Source organism: Arachis ipaensis, chromosome B05, assembly GCF_000816755.2.
Source record: "Arachis ipaensis cultivar K30076 chromosome B05, Araip1.1, whole genome shotgun sequence".
Lineage (NCBI taxonomy): Eukaryota > Viridiplantae > Streptophyta > Magnoliopsida > Fabales > Fabaceae > Arachis > Arachis ipaensis.
Window position 1 is genome coordinate 127,111,055 of NC_029789.2, and position 6,179 is coordinate 127,117,233.

The 6,179-nt window shown below is 33.5% G+C and overlaps 1 long non-coding RNA gene across 1 annotated transcript; it reads right to left on the reverse strand.

Annotated features, from left to right (window-relative positions):
- LOC110272327 lies at positions 996 to 1,984 on the reverse strand. Its single transcript, XR_002363540.1, has 2 exons — positions 1,876 to 1,984; positions 996 to 1,473 (listed from the first exon to the last, which is right to left on the reverse strand). It is a non-coding gene; the product is annotated as an uncharacterized LOC110272327 (long non-coding RNA).

Consider the following 6,179-nt stretch of genomic DNA (forward strand, 5'->3'; position numbering starts at 1 on the left):
TGATGCACTGATTGTGTAAAACGTTTTACGTAATTGACCAATTATATATATTTTTTTAGATAATTATTCACGCAATCAAAGTAAAATAGTAGCAACAATAGTTAGATATATGCATAAAACTAATTTACATTGAAAATGTATTAAAATTAAATTAATCTTTTACTCGTTAGAAAGAGTAACTAGAAAACTTTATCATTCTCAATATATATAAATTTTATAGATAGTGGTGTAAATTAAATTGTGACAAAGATTAAATAAGAGTGAACTCACATTTGATTTTAATATTTTTCTAAATTAACCTACATCCATGTATGTGGTTCATATATTTGCATCATTCAGATGGTTGTAATCCTTTTTAAAGTATAATATATTCGTCTCATCAATGCAAGAAAGGTAACAATAATGAGAAAATGAAAGATTAAGTAATTAATTTTTACCCTTTAAAACCCAAAGAAATAATAGAATAATAAAATGCATTAAACAAAAAGAATAAGTTAGTTTTGTCACAAAATAGTTACCTTGCTATTGCTGACTAACTGGAATACATGATCATTGATCACTAGTGAAATGGTCAATTCCAAATCATATTTTTAAATTAAAATATGCCAGATGTTCATTTTACTAGGTATGCGGATGATTATTTTCATTTTTAAGTGGATGTTTAGTTGATTGGATTGAATTTAAGTACATACAATTAAAATATGTTGGATGTTCAATTAATTAGGTATGTAGATGATTATTTTTATTCTTAAGTGGGTATTTATTTGATTGGAAAGTATGCAATTTAAAAAGTATAGTTAAATACAAAGTAAAAAAATTAAGCAATGAATTATTAGTAATCAATGTTTTTAACATGATCAGGTAAGTGATAGATAGAGAGGTCTCAAATTTGCAAAACAGAAAAGATAAGAATGAGAGAGATCAAGCAAAAATGCCATGTAAAATGCCATTTTGTATATTCTCCCAATTTTAGATTGAGTTTGTAATAAACGATCTAAAAGAAAAACCATTTTAAATTTGGTCATTTCATGAACCAACTTCCTCAGCAAATAGCATCGAAAAATTGACATTATTTCTTCCTTGCAAGTTGCAACCATCTGATACTACTATTTGATATAACTACATTGTTACTAACATTTACATAATTCACATTCTAATAGTACCTTGTTTGTGTTACACAAGGTGATTTATATCGTTAACATGTGTATATTGTGGGGAGTAAAAATTTAACCCCTCTTGATATTTCTCTTTTTATGACATAACCTCTAGTGCCTCCCTTGTCTGTCCAAGTGTGTTCAACACAGTTGTTGCTATCTGAGTTGGAGCAAGGCCAGCTTTAGACAACTGAACAGTAGGCGATCCGTGGTCAATATAACGATCTGGAAGAACCATGAGGAAACAATCCAATGGCTTGCAGAACCGTGCATCACCAACAGTTATGCGCAAGCCATGATGCTCCACTAAGCATAGAAACTACAAAATAATAGACATGTTTGGTTTCTTATTTGGCAGCATTAAACTCATGAAATGGCCAATTCAAATATCAAAATTTTTAGGTTTCAATACCAAAAACCTTTTACTTTTCAACCTAGTGAAAAGTAAATAGGGTTGAGAAGAAAATCTTAAATTCATCAAAGCATAACTAAATGATTGCTTTCACTTTAACCAATAAAATAGAGTGAAACTCAATTCCAACACAGAATAAATGAACATCCGCATACATAGTATATTGAACATCCACTACAATTGATAATAAACATCTAACAAATTATTCAAATAATAAAATGGTGTATAGAAGAAGAAAAATCCAGTAACTTAACCAAAGCTGTTGAATAAACATCTATTTTTCAAATAAATCCATAGCCATCAACTAACCTATTGAAGCAGCGATGAGGGAGGCGGTCACCGTTGGGTCCGGTGCGAAAGAGTATGATGCCGGGTGCGAAAGTTTGGCGGCGCGGCGACAGCAACCAGGAGCTTTTCTGCTTGGACAAACATAACCCAAATAAAAAAAGTACATAAACAATAGTGGTTAAAAACCAGAAAATCAGCACCAACCACAATAAGTTTTCTTCCAAATCAGTGCAATAAATCAAACATATACACCTTCAGGCAGATGCAACACACCCATTTCAATCAACCATCAACTAAATCCTTCGCATGAACAACTATTCATGAAATAAACAACCAACAAGCAACTAACCTTTGGCAGCAGCGAGCAGGAGGGGGAAACCACGGCGTCGAGGGCGTTCACGCGAAAACAGCGGCGGCACGAAGAAGCTCTAGGGGTCAGCGCTGGGTCAGGTGCGATGGAGTGCGACCCCGGACGCGTACGGTTGGCGGCGCGGCGACGGCTACCGGGAGCTTCTCGGCGACGTCAACGTTCGATGGTAGTGTGAGGAGGGCGCGCGGGAAGAGGGGAGCAGCGCACGGGAAGAGGGGAGCAGCGTGCGACCACCGTGAATGGTCGACCTTGATTCTTGCGGAAGGAGTGTGTGGGTGGCGCCAGATGTGCAGTTTGTTGTGGACTACCACGGGAGGTTCTGTTGGAACACCGATGGTTGGGGTGTGTGCTACTGTATTTTCGAATTTGGGGGGTGTGGGTGGGTGGAGGAAGGATGGTTAAAACCTGAATAGTTAAAATTAGGGTTTGGTGTGGGAAGGGGGTGTTTTTATTCTATTGGGCCAATTCTAAAGCCCATTGTAGCCATTGTAAAGATATTTCATTATTTCCCTAACGGGATTCTTTGATTATATATTGATATCTTTTAATTGGGTTGTATTGGTTTTTAATTCTATTAAAAATCATATTAGGTCCTTCCATCAGATCCACCTCCACCTCCACCTCCACAACAAGTGACAAGGTCTGAGAAGCTGCTATCTAAGAGAAAAACAACTTTCAAGATGGACTCAATGCAAGGAGCAAGTTCTGGGACAGCTGCACGCTTGGCAAAGTTTATGAAATTCGTCCCCATCCCGAGCTACAAATAACCAACAAAAAAATAGAATGCGATTTGCAATGTTGATTAGAAGTTGTGTAGGACATATTTTGTAGAGAGAATTTGATAAAATTATGCTCTTTTGATATTTTGAGACTCTGTTATGTAGGGTAATCTATTTTGGCTTAGGATATTCTAAAACTGTGTTATGTAGTGGTGTGTTACAAATACTGCTATTGCTATTGCTGCTTATCACTGATGACAATTATTAATCGCTATGAATTATTAAATAAATCACTATCTTTTGTTTTTTTATAACTTATTTTGTAAAATTTTATACCTCTTTCATATAATCTCAGTTTTATACCACTTTCACAGGATACATCATTACCCAAAAGAACATAAAATTCCATTTCTATTTTGTCATCAACTTCTAGGTCCATGAAAAAAAAATCAAATACATAACAATATTTCATTCACATAATTGATATCACATTTACATATATTTCATTCCACCTAATCCATAAGCTACAATCACAAGTCCAAAAATAATGACAAACACAGACAACATAATATTCCACATTCTTAAGATTCTAATTTCAGCTTCAACTGCACTAATTTTTCATCCCAAAAAATTTTTCCATGATCTTCACTAACTCGAGTTTTATTTCTCCCAACTATGGCTTCTTCTTCTTCAACATCTGCCTATTTAAAAAAGCCTCACCATCTCTTACCGGTAGTCTACAATACCAAAAATCTAAAAAAAAATTGAGAGGAAGAGCAACTACAAAACCAAGAAGAATTTGAGAAATGAGACACATAATCAAGTTGTAACAATTCAACTAACTCACATTATAGTTAGGGAATTCATAAAATGATCTCTCTGCATTGGAATCTGTCCTAGACCATTGAAGAATAGGATGCAATCCACAACCGCACCAGTGTGAAACATTTTCATCTCTGTCACGGTGTGCGTTCTTCACCCAACCACCATGCGAACGAGCTCTACTAGAACTACCTAATTCTTGGCTGCTGCTACCCAACATCCTTCTCAACTCTTGGAGAGACTAGTACGATTTAAGAAAATTGGGGCTGCTAGGTTTTATTTCAAATTGTTAGGGGTTAAATTGATGCCTTAAAATATTTGGCCACGTCATCTAACTGTTACAGTGCCAAGTGTCAACTAAAATTGCTAGGTCAGCTTTCCGGTAATGGAAAATGATGGAAGGGCCAAATTGAGGCACGTGTCAAAATTTTAGGGTACAATTAGAGTCAATTGAAACCTTGAGGGCTAAATTAAGTCGCGGGTCAAATTTCAGGGACCATTTTGAGTATTAACTCTAACTTGCACTTGATGAAAAATATCTTGGGAGTTACTAATGAATTATCTCAAGTGTTACAAAGGAATGACCAAGACATTATAAATGTTATACATTGGTTAAAGTGTCTAAGTAACGGTTGTAAACTATAAGAGATGATGGTTGGTCTCTTTTACTTGACGAAGTCTCATTATTTTATGACAAACATAATATTACTGTTCCAAAAATGGATGATATATTTGTGTCACAAAGAAGATCAAGACGCAAATCTCAAATGATCTCAAATTTGCATCATTTTCAAGTTGAGATATTCTATTAAGTAGTTGATAGACAACTTTAAGAACTCAACAATCTATTATAGGTGAATAATGAATTGCTTCTTTCTATAGTTTGTCTGAATCCAAGACACTCATTTTTTGCGTTGGATAAGGAGAAGTTGATCCAGTTAGCTCAATTCTATTCATTAGAATTTTCTTCTACTCAACTTTTAGCACTTGATAGTCAACTTGAGAACTTCATATTAGATGTGCATTCTGATGATCAATTCTCAAACTTAAATGGGATTGGTTCTCTTTTTAAAAAATTGATTGGAACTCAAAAAAATATTGTTTATCCATTAGTGTTTCTTCTTTTGAAATTAAATTTAGTTTTGCTCGTAGCAACTGCATCAGTTGAAAGAACTTTTTCTACTATAAACATCATAGAGAGTCAGCTTCGCAATTTACTTAATTATTTAGTGTAAAAATTATTATTATTATTTTTTTTTACCAAAGATATGAGACTCGAACCCGCAACCTCTTAATTGAGTATGAGAGATTATGCTATTTGAGTTATTACTCATTGGCAAAATTTAGAAGATAGAAAACTCAAACCCGCAACCTCTTAATTGAGTATGGGGAGTCAATTATACTATATATATTTTGTCTTTACTTATAAAATTTTTTGGATTAGTTTCTACTTAGGAGGACCTATTTTATACGGCATTCGTACACTTGATGGCGTGTCAGCGTCTCCTTTAGCCGATTGACGATGCTCAATAATCACTGAATACTCTCCTTTACCTTTAATTCGTTTGTTTTCGGCATTACCAGCACGCGCATTAAGCATATATTTCGCGGACTAACTCGTTCAGTTCACGGACTAATCGAATCTGAATCCATTAAGCATCTCATTTTATGTAGGGTTGCACATGGATAGGATCGGATTGGATATAGTCTAAAATTTTATCTGATCCGCACTGCATTTATCGGATCGGATCGTATGCTTTTCTTTAGGCCGGATCCCGTATGCGGATCCGATCCGCATACTTGCGGATCCGATCCGCATACCTGCGGATCAGATCGGATCGGATATCGGGTATATCCGCATAATTCAAAAAAACTATTTTAAGATTCTGTTTGGCTGTTTTTACAAAAAAATATCCAAAAAATTTATTTTTTATCTGTTTAAGCCTATTTACTCATAAAATATTATCAATAATAGTTCTCTTGAATAACAAAAACAAAATAATAACACAAGATTTAAGTTTAATTATTCTAAGTTGAAGTACAACATAAAAAATTAAAAACAAAATATCATAAAATTCATAAATAACACACTAAAATTCATATCACATTAGGGTTTTTAGAAATATTTAAAAATTTTTCAAAAGAATAATATTGTGGTATGCATATGTAATGATTTATACTTTTTATAACGAAAAAAGAATTTGGTTTGTTATCTGTGTTTAGTATTCCAAAAACGTAAAATACTATTTTGGATTTTTAAGGTTTAGGTTAAATATTTTAATTTCGTTCTTAATATTTTGAGAATTTTATTTCAGTTTTAAAAAATTTTAAATAAATCTAATATTGTCTCATAGTTAAATTTAATATGAACAATAACCATATTTAAACCTAATATAATTAATGATATAAAAAAA